Genomic DNA, 16762 nt, shown 5'->3' on the forward strand with positions numbered 1-16762 from the left:
ACACTCTATTGGACCAGAAAAGAAGCACAGACATAAGGACAGAACTGGGAATTTTCAACTTAAACGACAGATTAGCAAGATAAAAGAAAAACTGGAAAGAACATATTTTAAGGATGAATGAAGACAGATTTCCCAAAAAAATACTGGACTACAGACCGGAAGGAAGGAGGAATGTCGGAAGACCCCACAATAGATGGGAGGACCTTTCCAAGAGGAAAGAACAGGCCATCAGACCTAAACCTTGAAGATGATGATGATGACAATATTTCATGCTATAATTAATTTCTCAGCTATTCAAAATTTATTTACACTACACAGGAGCTTCCTTAATTATTAGAATCCCATACATAATATTCACTTCTTAAATCAAAACAACAAGAAATTTGTTTCTCCCAAAGGAACTTCTTAAAAAAAAGTGTAATTTTTAATTATTAAATGAAAGTAGTTTAAAAAGGAAGGAGTGATGTACCATTTAAAGTTAAAATTATCCTTACCTCTAAATATGACATAAAACATATTAGGACTGATATTTTAAAATTCCTGGCCAAAATTATATTAAGAAGCAATAAATATTAGTTAACTCTATACAATGGAAGCAAAACTAAAGAGAAATAAGAATAAGATTTTGAAGTGCCAATGTAAGATGTTTTACATCTCACAATATGATTTTAATTGAGAGATTTTTTTTGCATTGGTAATTGTCCACTCATTTCAATATTTCATTTTAATGATACCTCATTTTCATATTTTTACTTGTAATATTAAATTGTCTTCGATTGATTTTTTGTAAACATTTCTTCACCAAATTTATTTGTAGCCTGGTTTGTAGACAAGTAAAATTTTAATTCGAGATATAAATTTAATTTACTATACAGTAAAATTCCTCGTAATCAACACTTAACCAGCAATATGGTAAAAACAACGGTACTTTTGGCTGGGCAAAAAAAAAAAAAAAGTTTAAATCTGCTGCACTGCCACAGCCAAGGCCATAAGTGTTGCCACATTAGGAAGTTTGCATGAACTTACATGTTCAGTTAATATTCGAACTTAAAATTAGTATATTATTTGTGTTGTATGATGTGTTTTAATAAAGAATATCCACAGTTCTTATGTTTATTTAGTTATGATCACGTGATTAAGAAATAAGGTTTACATGGCTGCAGTTAATTGGCAAAATTTCATATCCGGAACTAGCCTGGTCTCTTTGGTGCTGCTTAAGAGGGATTCTACTGTATAACTTATGATGTCAGAAACAAAGTAATGACAACACTGTTGCACTTCATCAAAGGAATACTAGGAGGTGTAGCTGTATCTCAAAATAGTATTAGCAGTACTCACACACTGTATAAAACTATGGAATATTGGATATAAACATTTCACTATGGTTAGAATAGTGTGATCAAGGAACCTTATTCAGGATGCTCTGTCACGTGACAGCCAATGTTATGGATACTCTGACACAGCGACAATCACTCTCCAGATATAAGTCCACGTGACTTCGACCTCTTTGGAAACATATACTAGGACATTCAATAAGTAACAGCAACAATATTGTAAATGAGCACTCCTAGAAGTGAGCATCGGAATGTTTTAGTATGTAATAGAGGAGTGATTGTTGCATAAATGTGGAATATTAAAAGTCTTTAAATAACCATATTTTGTGAATACAGGGACTGTTTCTGATTTGTTTTAAGTAATACCGCCCTAAAAATGTTCAGTACATTTGAACAAAGATGCTTCATAAAAATACAAGTTGCAAGAGGAAAAAATGCAACCCAGTGCTTTACAGCTTTACAAAAAGGTTGTGGGAGAGAAGTCCACCATAATGAACTATTGCAAGATGGGTGGAGACGAGGCATTCGCTTTCACTCAAGAGTTGACATCCAAAGAGCTTTAGATCGATTAGTGAGACAGAGATCCAGAAATGATGCTGCAGATGGAGTCTGCCATCTTCCAAGGATTTAGTAACATATTGTTGACATGACAAGGGACTATATTTGAACTGTGTAAAGCCAAAAATAACCTAAATAAATGTAGTGTGAAACAGTAACTATGTTGTCATTACTTTTCGAATGCCCTGGTATATAAAAACACCTATACAAACATGTGAGGGATAAAATTTAGTAAATAGTAGAGGTGAACATTTCTGCATGTGGTATCCAACACCTTTTTGAGATATGGCAATGGACTGTCGAAATAAACTCTGTCATCATATACAAAATGTAACTAAACTGCAAAGTAAAACTTTGGGAGCATATTCATTACTCATATAGAATTAAGAAGACATGTTATTTAAATACAGGTCCCAAAATGTTTCATTTTTGCATTAGTGCTCTTTTTATAATAATCTTTATTAACCATGAATGTGTTCAACTTACAGCCATTTTTTATTTGTTCTGAAGGCCTGGCTGCACAATGAGGAATGTCTGCTTTTGTGTATAATAACTAATGTTATCCATGGCTATCATGTACTGCATTGACCAAAATGCAGAAAACATTTTGAAAATGTTATAGGAGACCCATGCTTCAGAAGCTTTCTTACACTTTTAATGCTTGTTCCTTTAGGTTATAGTATCCAAGATGAAGAGAAATTCTTCACGTCAATAGAAATTTTTTAAAAAATAATGCCTTCGTGAAATTTTTTAATGTGATAGGTGATACTCTTATAACAGTATTTAAAATAATTGTGCAAGGAAATATCTATAGACATGTTCATACATTTTTTCATAATCATATAGCTGTAAGGAATATGCTCTCAAAGTTTGGTTGTGTATTTTAGTGACATTCTGTATAGAGATGTTGCCACTACTTTCTCTCCAACATTCATATTTGAAAGTTATGTGAACTGTCATTAATCATCATACAAATTCTTGTTTTAGTATTAATTAAACCTTTCAGTGTCTTGTAGTTGTGTAAAATGTAATTTCATAAATGATATCTAACTAGCAAGTTCTTTATTTTAATGCTACATTATTAATGACATAGAATTAATTAGTCGAACTTCTACATTACAAACTATAAATAAGTTTATCTTCAAACAACCCACAACAAATTTATCAGTATTTAAAAACTGATGTTTTGAAAATTTATAAAAGAGTGGACACAATAAGAAAAATATTGCTTCCACTTGTGACAATCCACTAGAAGTGGCGCTGAAGGAACTAAAGGAGAGTGTTATAAAGACTAGGTCTGGGCCAGACAAGAACGTATTGCAGATCCTCCCAGGTGTTCTCAAGCTTCCTGGAGCAAGATATAAGATCAATTTTGAAGGCGAGACTTTCACGAGAATGACTGACAGTAGCAGTGAAGAAAGTGACTGTAGATCGTCGTCAGAAATGTCCTCGCTGTCCTCATTAGATCTGAACGACGTCCCGTTGAAAATGAGAATTAACGACGACATATTTCTATAAAATGAAAATGCTAAATACTGGGTGAAAATGCTACATGTCATTTATTGCAATTGGAACTCCTGTATCATGTGTTCAGTTACGAAATTCAACCTATATTAAAGAGCAATATGCAGCATTTATTTTCATCTTTCATAAATACTTCATTTTCACGGAATATTACTGTAAACATTAACTTTTACTTTTAATCACCTCCAATCTCAAAAACTGACCAACAAAAACAATGGATGGCTCTAAACACAGTACCTTAAGTCATGAGAGTATAAATTCCAGAGCCTTCTTTACGACATCATGCAGATTATGATTAACCTCAAACAAAACAATCAGAAAACGAAGTTTTTGGGAGAAAACAGATTTCTAATTAAAATTTAAAAATGATAAAACAATCATATTTAGGAATTAAAATGTTCGATGGAAATAGATACATTCTGTAGCTGATAAAATTAGAATTTTTAGTTTTCACAATGAAACCACGATTTTAGTTTTTTTATGCTAGCTATTACCATGGAAGGAAAGATTTTATTTCTACCAATGTCTGTAAGTATTAGAGTCATTCAATGTTTGCCTATAACATAAGAAAACAAACAGGGCATTGTCAGCAAAGGAATGATTTCCAATGCGTCAACTTAAGATGTCACAACACATTTTGTCTCTCAGAGTAGTAATACAGAACAAATGTTAAGACAATAGGAAGACAATGCTGTGTCCTGAAGAACAAGTGTCAGTGGAATGTCAAACTACTGCATAAATTGTATGTCTCTCTCTCTCTCTCTCTCTATATATATATATATATATATATATATAATGATATCTAGCTAGCAAGTTCTTTATTTTAATGCTACACTATTAATGACATAGAATTAATTAGTCGAACTTCTACATTACAAACTATAAATAAGTTTATCTTCAAACAACCCACAACAAATTTATCAGTATTTAAAACTGATGTTTTGCAAATTTAAAAAAGAATGAACACAATAAGAAAAATATTGCTTCCACTTGTGACAATCCACTAGAAGTGGCACTGAAGGAACTAAAGGAGAGTGTTATAAAGACTAGGTCTGGGCCAGTCAAGAATGTATTGCAGATCCTCCCAGGTGTTCTCAAGCTCCCTGGAGCAAAATATAAGATCAATTTTGAAGGAGAGACTTTCACGAGAATGACGGACAGTAGCAGTGAAGAAAGTGACTGTAGATCGTCGTCAGAAATGTCCTCGCTGTCCTCATTAGATCTGAACGACGTCCCGTTGAAAATGAGAATTAACGACGACATATTTCTATAAAGTGAAAATGCTAAATACTGGGTGAAAATGCTACATGTCATTTATTGCAATTGGAACTCCTGTATCATGTGTTCAGTTACGAAATTCAACCTATATTAAAGAGCAATATGCAGCATTTATTTTCATCTTTCATAAATACTTCATTTTCACGGAGTATTACCATAAACATTAACTTTTACTTTTAATCACCGCCAATCTAAAAAACTGACCAACAAAAACAATGGATGGCTCTAAACACAGTACCTTAAGCATTCAGATGTAGTTGCAAAAATAAAGCAAGACAATTTAAATGAAGAGATCATGTGAGGACAGCTCCACTAGGAAATAAAATTAGGGAAGTCACAGAAGAGGGATGAGGGCCACTGAAAAGACTGCATGAGATATTTAGGCTATCTAGAGAAACATTTGTAAACAATATGCAAAACTGATTGGAGATATGTTTGTTTGGATAGAGTAATCTGACACAACATTGCTTGTTCGCAGCGAAAAGCCATCATGGTTTGTAAAGCTAATAATAATAATTATAAACTTTCATATATCGACATTTCAGAGCAATACTATTGTAATTACCACTATTAGTGTTGCTAGTTACGGTAGTACTGTTCTGAACCGTTGATATACAGTAACACCCTGCTTAACTAAAACTGTGATGTAAAAATACATACTATACTTTTTGGACCATAACATGAACTTAAAAAAAAAAAATACTTGCATGCCATTCTGAGATAGGGACGTTGGGTGAATCATGAAGTCAAATACCCTCCACTGCAGAAAAAAAATGAATGATATATGTTTCAATACAGAACAAGAAAATTAACAAGGAATAACCTATAGCATACAGCCATATTTTACTGAACTCAGTATATATACGATATATATCTTACCAACATTATAATTGAAGGAGTCAGTAGAAAAAGGAACCTATCCCTCATTTTTTCTGAAATAGAGTTACTTGCATAAGGTGAAAGTTCAACTATTATTCTATTAATCCTTCAGTGGTAACATTGGGTCTAGCAGACCCAGACTAAATTTATTTTAAATGTAACGTAATTTGGCAACAATGGATTCTCCTCACCTCCCCTCTACCTTTCAAATTAACGTTTCTCTTTAAATTTAAGTGGCTACAAACATTCTACAGTTGACCACTGTTGAGTGAGGAAGCAATTTACAAGGTCTGGGTCTGACAGACCCAACGTTACTAGTAGCGTTACTATTTTGAGGTAAGTTGAATCGCAAATAATCGTGTCATTGTAGTATAATGCCTTACTATTTCAACAATTAAATTGTTTTAAATTACATTCTTAAAAATCTGTTATATTTCTAGTGTTTAATTTTCTTATAATGTACACTTTTCTTATAGTGTACAAAATGGATGAAAGTTATGAAGCTCGTGTTGCATGAATACAAAAAATGTACAACAAGAATTAAATAATGAAACATGTGAGTCAGAAGAAGAAGAAGATGATGATGATGATGATGATGATGATGATGATGATGATGAGGTTGCAGATCCTAACTTTTATATAGAAAGTGACCACAATACAGATACCGATGAAGCATTTAGTGAAAATAACAGTGATGAATTTAGTGAGAATATCAGTGAGGAAGACAATGCCAATATTTCATTGGGAAAGACGTTGAAACAAAATGGAGAAAAGAAGTGGGAATATGAAATATGACAGTGAGACAAGGTGCAAAGAATGCGCACTCTATACTGGACACATGGTCTCTATTTATAGATGAGGAAATGATCGATATAATTGTGAATAATACAAATAAGTACATACTAAAACTCACTGCAAATTATTATTCTGAGCAACATTTCACTCATCCCACTAACAGAAGTGAGATAATGTCCCTAATTGGTTTGCTGTATATGGCTGGTTTGTTGCATGCAGGAAGACTGAATATTGAGGAACTGTGGGAACGAGATGGAACAGGTGTAGAAATGTTCTGGGCCACAATGTCCTTGCAGAGATTTCGTTTCTTGTGCCGATGCTTGCGATTTGATGATTTGGAAACATGTCAGGAGAGAAAATCCATCGATAAACTAGCTCCTATCTGAGAGTTTTTTCAATTTTTTGTAGAGAAGTGCAAGAAAAACTTTTCAATTGGAATTTTTGCAACTTTGGGTGAGACTCTTGTGTCTTTCTGTGGAAGATGTCAATTTCGCATGTATACGCCAAAGAAACCAGCCAAATATGGGATAAAAGTTTTCAGTACTGTTGACGCAAAATTATTTTATTCTGCAAATATGGAGGTATATGTGGGCCAACAACCAGAAGGACTATTTGTGATAAACAACAAACCAGAAGCTGTGGTGAAAAGATTGTGCCAACCGATTTATCAGTCTTCTCATAACGTGACCATAGATAATTGGTTCACAAGCTACAGTTTGTTGAAGACGATGCTGAGGGACCACAAACTCACAATTGTGGGAACAATCCGCAAGAACAAAAGAGAGTTGCCAAGTGTCTTTGTGAATGCAAAATGCAAGGAAGAATACAGTAGTGTGTTCGGTTTTCAAGAGGACTGCACCATTGTATCTTACGTACCAAAAAGGAATCGGTGTGTACTGTTGATATCCAGCATGCACCATGACAACAAACTAGATGAAACCACTGGGGACAAAAGAAAGCCAGGTATTGTCTCGTTCTATAATGAGACTAAAGATACTTTTGACCAAATGTGTGCTGAGTATGATGTAGCATGAAATACCAGACGTTGGCCCATGGCGTTATTTTACCATATCCTGAATGTTGCTGCAATAAATGGCTACGTCATTCATAAAGTGAATACTGCAACAGTAACACCAAGATGAAAATATCTTAAAGAATTGGCAAAAAGTTTAGTAGAAAGCCAGCTGAAGAATAGGGCTCAGAATAAATACAATCCAATGGACCTAAGAAAATCAGCAGCCAGACTGTGTGGAACAACCCTGCAAGAACATGTTCCTGAACCCCTCAGTCTGGAAGAAGAGGACGTTGCTATCGATGTAAAGACAACAAAACGAAATATTTCTGTCGAAAATGTAATAAATGGCTCTGTTTGAGTCATGCATGCATGTTATGTGACAGCTGCTCAGGAAACGATGATTGACATTTTCGTTTTGAATTGTGGATAGGCTGTGTTACGAAACTAGTTTTTATAGTAAAATATGTCTCTCATTAATTTAAAACAAATTTATTAACTATTATAAGATGCTTGACTGTTTTGATGAACATTTTATATAACATAACATTAAAGCCTATAATTGCAGTTGTTTGAATTTTACGTTGTTACTTGTATTTGAGTTCTGTATTAATATTCAAATATAATATAAAAAAATAAATAAAAAGTAATTATATAATTCAAGTTAATACACTTCATAGTTATAAAAAATGTGTATGGGTCTCTCAGACCCAACGTTACCACTGACGTAAGTTTTCTTAACGTTACCATTGTAGGGTTAATTCAGTATGCTATTTAAGTGTAGGATAGGCCTATTCTAAAGTATAAAGTCGTTTAATATTTAGAAACTTCGGCTTCAGCAACACGCTCAGTTGAGAAAGGTAGTTATCCCTAAAAACAATGGAATCTTTAATGTTATTGGTTAGTTCCTTTGCCAACTGGCCAATAGGAAAGAATGTTTTATATCATTAAGGAAAATTAAGATCGCTGACTCTGTTGAGCATTTTGAGGTTATAATGAATGAAAATACAGAGTCCGTGATAAAAATACCAAAGAAAAGGAAAAAAAATGTCCAGACACATGAAAAGAGAATATTAGAAAGACAGCAAAAAATAATGAAAAATAATATATATCTAAAAATGGAAAGTGTGTACCAATCAAACTGCGATTAGATGTGAACTGTTGCAAAACAGAATGGCGTAAAAAGGAAGACTCGGTACACTGGCACACCACAACAGTGGGTAGAACTTAAAGGCCAGAAAACAAAACCCATTTTGTGTTGTAGAAATACAGTCTAAAGACTGTAAATTTATGCCCTCTTACGAGTAAGCTGTGTAAGAGAAACAGATCACAATCTGGTGTTTGTATTGATTTCAGAAAAGCATCAGGTGCAGATTTCAAGGGGGACATAAAGTTGATGTAAAATATGCACAATGTGATGTGAATGTATACGAAACTGTTAGTTTTCAGAAAGGAAAAGAGAAACCTGCAAAATTATAAATGACTCTGACAGCTAAGAACTCTCAAGGCAGATCTATTAAGACCGCAAAATTCAATGTTAGGCCTATGTCATTAATGAAATTTATACCTGTTGTGTATTAAGAATTTTATACATCTTGATTACACAACTTTTAACACTCTATCACTTCGGAAAATGTATAATGTGTCTTTCACGTGTTAAATTTTATTACCTGTTAACATATTTCGGCCTGCTATTGGCCATCTTCATAACAGTTCTGAAGATGGCCAATAGCAGGCCGAAACATGTTAACAGATAATAAAATTTAACACGTGAAAGACACATTATACGTTTTCTGAAGAATTTTATCTTAATTTGAAATCAGAAAGCTCACCACATGATTATGTTGAGGATATTGACGGGCATATGTGATTGTACTCAGATGTGACATATTTTCTTATTGTTATTAAAGAATAATCAATTAAGTTTTCAATGAAATTCTCTCTTTATTTGCAGAAAGCTACCTCAATTTTTGGTAAAAAGTATCATAATTTTTTTTTCAGGTTCCATGTTTTGTAGAACATTTATTAAAAACTTAAGTAAGCTCTAAATATCTCACAACTTCTTAAAAGAGAAATAGGTCCCTTTTTCTATTGATCCCTTCAATTGTCATATATGTTTTAATTTACGCAGTTAATGAAGTTAATGGAACTGAGAAATATCGTCTTCTTCAAGGCAGAGTATTGTAAGCACCATTTTGCTAACTTTACAGGAGAGGCAGTTACGATGCTTATCCAACACCATAGTCGAAGTTTAAACCAACTTATCAGAGGAAAAAAAAAAAAAAAAAAAAATTGGGGCTCACTGAACTTTTACAGTTGATGCACAGTGTTGGGCAATTTATTCTAAACACCTTAACTCATTTTCGGTAAAAGTGGCTCTGCCTTGCAGGGGACGATATATGAAAGTTAAAATTAAATCACACAGAAATGGTTAGAAAGTTTTAGAGAAGAACTATTGTTGTTTGCTAATGCTCTTGGCTTTGGATATCCTTCATTTGCCATTGGAGAACAACTACTGTACTAGAATTGTCAGAAATATGTTAATTCATAATTAATTCGTATGTAAGTGATCCAAAGATCCTGACAAGACTTGTCTTGCTGGTTTGGTGCTATCGAATTTTTACAGGGCTTACTCAAGTGAGACTGAGAGAAACAAAGTAAGTCATCACAGAATAGTCAGCTAGAAATCACTAAATGAGAGCATTACATTTCCATTCTGGAGACCTCGATTCAAATCTTAGTAAGACTAATTGGAATCAGGGATGGACAGAAATGATGTTCGGTTTTCTTGGCATACCCTTGTTCCTCCCACAGTATTCCTATAATTTATCCAATCATCCCTCTCATTGATGAAGAAAGCAAAAAGGGAATTAGTTCGTTACTACAAATTTCCTAAAGGCTCGTCTCCACTATTAAACATCTAACAACAACATGTGAAATGTTAAATTGTTTACCATTAACATCCCAACATGTTGATTGAACATGTTAATGCTAATTTCATTTAACACTTTGTCCACACTGTTAAACACGTTAAACTTGACTTTCTTTGCGTAGTCCACCATAAAGAGTCTATGAGATTTTAATGTAGATAGTGTCTTATTTTCAAACCTTGGACAATGGACTCAGATGATGATTTGGCTTTTGTAATTGCCTCTGTTGCTTGTGAACAAGGCCTTGAAAAGGAAGAAAATGAGGATGTGGGTGCGGCAATATCTTAGTAAAAGACACTATGCAGAAGACATTCTAAACGAGCTTAAATTTGAAGATAAATTTGGATTCAAAAACTTGCTGAGAATGTCAGAACACGATTTTAATATAGTGCTGCAAAAAATACTTCCTGTTACATTAAAGAAAAACACAATTTAAGAGCAGCCATTTCATCTCAATTTAAAAAATTATAGCATGAGTGATTAACTAACATAGGACCTACGATATGATAGATCTTAAAGGAGCGGGTAATATCGTATAATTATTCTTTCCGAAGTTTTACGAACATTAACATACATCACCAAATACAACCATTACTGACGTCAACATAGCATTAACGTTTAGCGTACTATGAGAGTGTGAAAACTTTCTAGTGTATTCTGGAGAACAATTAAATAATAATTCCAGTTCTCTAAAACAGTCAGCCTTCTTTGTTTTTTCTCTGTATTCTATTGCAGACACATCCCACAAACAAGGCCTTTCCATCAGTGCATTAATCTTATTCTAACATATTTTCTTTCGTCCACTCCATTCCTTCGAACAATTTACAGCCAACACCAAGGACCAATGATAGTATAAAAATTATCAAGATATGTGCCACAAAATCGGAAGTTAGTTGTTGCTATGGAAACTGTACGAACTTTGCCGAACTGTACCAACGCTGCACGAGCAAATGAATTGACTTGACATGTTTTCCATTGCTGCTGGAAAACACGCCAACATGTTAAAAGTGTTAACTTTAACATACTCAGTCAACATGTTATGTCAATTGAGACTTGAAATGTCCATATACATGTTAAATTCAACATGTTATATTTAACATGTTGTTGTTAAATGTTTAATAGTGGAGACGAGCCTTAAGAGACCATCTTTATGGTATTTCTTTGGCCAAAGTTTTACAGAACAAAACTCACAGGAATCCCTTCAGATGCACTAACCAAGTTATGGTGAAATAATAACTGCAACTAGCAATCAATATTCTAATTTTCAATCACCACTTAATTTATCATATTACAATAATTAAAAATCTTTTAAGCCTTTGTTCCAATAAAACATAATTCTCTGTATGCAGAACATTCGTTTTAGGGTTACCATATTTTGTCTTCATATTTCGACCATGAAAAAAAAAAAGGTCACTCTAGTGTCAATTATATAAACATATGCATTTGTTAGGATTGTTCAGAAGGAAGTAAGCACATTAAAGAAGACTGAATTTTATACTTCCCAAATGAATAAAACAAAACTCTTTCAATTTTGCCTACAATAACAAATTTTTCTAGAACTACTCAAATGTATTTATTCCAACTTCACTTTTGTGCCCATGAGTATTTTTCTATTAATCTGACCTTTTTAATTTTATTTTATAATAAATTATTATAAAAGTTCTTGTCCTTTAAATATTTGAAAATGAACTTAATAAGTGCAATGTCCTTCAATGATTCTGCACTTACAAGGAGTTTTTCATTAGGTCACTGCATTTCAATAAAAGTCTTACAATTGCGTAAGTTGGTGTGCTTACACCACTTCTGTTGTAATGGTACTAAGCTGGGGCAGATTTGATCACTAGGACAGAACTGATAAAAACATCTGGCGTCATATAATATAATTAAGTCTTTCCCCAATGCAAATTTAATTGAACTCTTTGCAACTACTCAAAAGAATGATTACAAATTGAGCCATTTGAAATGAGATAATTTACTAACAGATCTCAAAATGATCTGAAGAGCATAAGAAATACAGCAAATTTCTGTGTTCCATGGGACCAGCCTCATGGTCTAATGATCCCGGATTCGATTTCCGGTTAGAGAACAGAAACTTTTCCTTAGAGACTTATTTCTATGTTCGTCCATGATTTAGAATTTAGGTTAAGTTTAAATTTAAGACCTCTCCTGGCACCACAATCATAATACAGTCATTCTAACATGTCATCAGGGTAACATAACTCTGCCTTCCAGGTGCTTCAATCACACAAACTACTGCCCGGAAAGAAAACCAGAAACATCGAAAGACAATTAGGTGGTATTAGTAAAGGGGCATTCCATATTGATTTACACTTTCGAATATTCCACCATCCATGATTCGCCATTTGGCTTGTCATTACAGTTGCAAGCATGTAGTACAGTGGTCTACCTGCAGGTGGCAGCATGATACAGAGTGTAATTCCTGCAAACTGCAGAGCATTTCCCCAACTGCTGTCATTACATGAGTGGACAGCATGGAGAGTGATCATTAAGGGCAGCACTGGATGACGTGGTTTCTGTGGAAAGAGGGCATACACACTGCATATATTCACAGGCGATTGGTGACAATGTGTGGTGAGCATGCACTGTGACAAAAAACCGTGTACAACTGTAATCAACATCTCTAGAATGAAGCAGCATATTCTGGAGAACAGGTGCATCACATTTTCGGAACTGGAGGTGGCCACAATCACTCTGCACCGCACAGTGCATGAACCTTAAGATGAGGAAGGTATCTGCCAGGTGAGTCTCCAAGTTCCTGACTGCAGCACACAGACAACAACGCAAGGACATGAACAGTGATCTCCTTCATCGCCACAGCCAGGATCAAGAAGGCTTCATGTCCAAACTCGCGACTGATGATGAGACTTGGCTCCATTACCATGAGCCAGAGACCAAAGCCCAATTAATGCAGTGGAAGCATAAAGGCAGCCCCACACCGAAGAAGTTCAGAACAGCGCCATCAGTAGGCAAACACATGGTCACAGTCTTTTGAGACAATGATGGAATCATCCTCATTGACTGGCTCGAACCAGGAACCACCATTAACAGCATGGCGTATGTGGCGATCTTTTGGAGCTTGCGCCATGCAATTCAAAAGAAATGACCAGGAAAATGGGCAAAAGATGTGCTCCTGCAACATGACAACGCTCGTCCCCACATGAGTCGGGCAACCACGACTGCCACCTTTGAGATGGGGTTCCAGGTACTGTTATGTCCTCCATGTTCTCCTGACTTGGTCTCTTCTGATTACCACCTATTCGGGGCTTTGAAGAAACCGCTGCATGGACTTCATTTCACTGACTTCCAGGAACTGAAAGCAGCTGTCCCGACGTGGGTGCGACAAACTCTGAAAACATGGTTCCAGGAGGGCTCGAGAAGTTGCCACATCGGTGCAGCAAGTGTGTACAGCTTAATAGAGCCTATACTGAGAAAGTGGATGTATCTGTCGAGGCATAGAGGTTCTGGGTGAGTGTACAAAAATAAAGTGTAATTCAATATGGAACACTCTTCGTATTAAAAAGATAATGTTCCATGGATAAGCCATTTCACTCTAATCTAACCAGGTTCAGCACATATAACTCTCAGTGAAGTTGTGAGCAACCTTACTGAAAGATATTCCCACAATCAGGTGAAGAAATCCAGACTGTAATGTTATGTTATTTGAAGCGATATCTCAAATCTAGTTCAACCTCAAATATAATACGATCCTCAACTTTCAGATGTTCTTTATGGAAAAATAAAAATATCTCAATGTAATACAACCCACACTTTTAAAATGTTACAGAATAAAAAATCAAATAAAACTTAAAGCAATTACGAAAATTTACACGAGTTTAAATAAATTTAAGTTGTTTCAAAGCAATGTTAATAAAATTTGGTAATAGACAATAGCAAATTTTAGCTGTCTAACAAAATCGAAGAATGATAAAATGCATCAAGTTCTTACAACATATGACCTTGATAGGTTGGCTAACAGGCAAGCAGCGTGAATCAGATGGTACAATGTGCATATGCTATAAATTAGACAATTTTTTTAATACCGAAAAGGGCTAAACTGTGATTATAAAATGATTATGTTTTCATATGGATGTTTTATGTACAAAAGCATCGTACTAGATTCATGCCAATACAGTCATTTATTCCTCCTAATTAGCACTATTTTTGTGAGAAACATTAATTTATATTACTTAAAATGCTTTTTCTGGACAAACCAGTAGTTTTTTTTTAATTTCTGGCAGATGGTTCTTTTGACATGTCCAGTAAAATGAGACTGAATGGTAACCCTAATTTTTGCTGCTCAGGTGCTTCATTTGTTAGATACAGAGAAAAATATACATTTTCGTATACTATATGCTATGATATTGCACACAGTGCAATGCACAATTTATGACAGATGTCTCATTTTCCATCAAACTAAAAAAAACAATATAGAAGTAAGTAATACATATTGTAAACATGGCACCAAAATAAGCACACATACATACACACGTGCACTATTTAAACATTTCTTCATAAAGTGCAAAAATACTCGGTCATAATTATAATATATATTTATAATATATAGCAAACTCAGAGACAAGTACACAGTATGTACAAGTATGTTTAGAAAGAAATTACTGTTATTCACATAATATTGTTACAAATAGCTCAGTATCCGAGAAAAGAAAAGGTACATCTTCATTAAAGATGTGTATCACTTAAGCTCCATATTCATATAATAAGGATGACTTTGTGAGGCTATGTTGATTATTGAGCTACTGTATGAAATAAAATTCTAGCAATTTTCATCTAAACACTATAAGAATTTTGATCAAGATTTTCTCGACAATGTGACTAGCTAATGGATAAGGATCGTCACTTAAAATCACTCTTAACATCTTAATACAACTTATTTCTTACACCACTTATCAAATTCTTCTATTTATTTACTTTTTAAAGAACATTAAACCTATTCCTACATAAACTAAACATTGGACCACTGTTTATGACTGTACTTATAAATTCCCAATAGGAATAATCTTATAATCTGGGTACTAAATTAATACTATTGAAAGTTACTATGAAGCAAATCTTGTTCTTTCTAACACCTTGGCTAAACATCCTGGTAACTGTGAAAAAATAAAATGTATGCTACAGAAAAGGAGAGAATGAAAAGACTCTTACAAAACATGAACCTAATAGAAAATACATACCGGTAATATTTTCTCAAATCTGTCAAGTAAAGTAGTGCGAGTTTCAAAATTTTGTTTAAAGCGAAACTGCAGAATATATTAAAGCTTTAGTTATACACTGTCTTACACTGGCAAGTTGCGGACTTAAAACGTGATATTTTAACGAACCGTACAAAAGTATAGGATTATGAAGAGTGCAGTTCAATTACCCATGTTATAGGAATAAACTGTCAGTCCTTTTTTTTTTTTTTTAGCAGATTAAGGTGATGTATAGCCTTTCATGAGCCAGATCTGCAATGCAGAATATGGTTACTGTGTTCAGATTGCAACGTAATAAAACATAGCTTTACTTTTCTGTTTTATCTACAAAGAAGCATGATCATAATTATTCAGTAAGAAATAATTTTTCAATATAAGTATATGTAATAAAAGACAGAATACGGAATATGATAAACCTAAAAGCCATGATTGTCTTCTACTGTGTGTGAGAAAAGTAATAATAATAATACATTTTAAGAATAAAAATTGGATACATTTTAGTAATAAAAATTAAAAGCACATCACATTCAAATTCAGAGCTGTAATGAAGGATTGATCCTAAAAGAGCTAAGACAGAAATGACGAATACCAGATTTTAATATGTAGTTGAAGTTATGTGACACTTAATAAAATGTATCGTATATTATAATTATTCAGAAGAGCAAAGGAAGCTTAAGAAGTACCGAATTAGATTATTTACGACTATTTTTTGGAGTGCAATAAAAAAACTGACTAGACACTAGTTGAATAAATTCAAATACATTGGCAGCACAATAAAAAGCATCACTTAAGAAGATCCTAAAAGTTACATTGATGAAATTTTATAATTAAAAACCAAAAGGAAACATGTCACTAAGGGGATTTGACTCTAGGACATCACATAAATTAGCCCCTAATTATACCCATTAAACTATAGAGCTGTTAACTGTTTTTTGAAAAAATGACAGACCATTTATATTTAAAATTCAAGTGTTTTGGACCATACTTTAACTCTAAAATTTGATACAGATTTTATTAAAATACAGCATTTCCAGTTCGCAACATTATTTTAATTACAGTTAAAACTAATCTTCTCGCACATTACTAGCACTGGAATATAGTTCTGAGAAAATCTTTAATGTATAATTAAAAAAATTGCTAGCATCCTGATATAACTTTGTCTGTTAATGCACGTACCTGATTGTAAGGCACTTGCCACTATATTACACTCAATGTCAAAAT

Source organism: Periplaneta americana, chromosome 4 (assembly GCF_040183065.1).
Source record: "Periplaneta americana isolate PAMFEO1 chromosome 4, P.americana_PAMFEO1_priV1, whole genome shotgun sequence".
Taxonomy (NCBI): domain Eukaryota; kingdom Metazoa; phylum Arthropoda; class Insecta; order Blattodea; family Blattidae; genus Periplaneta; species Periplaneta americana.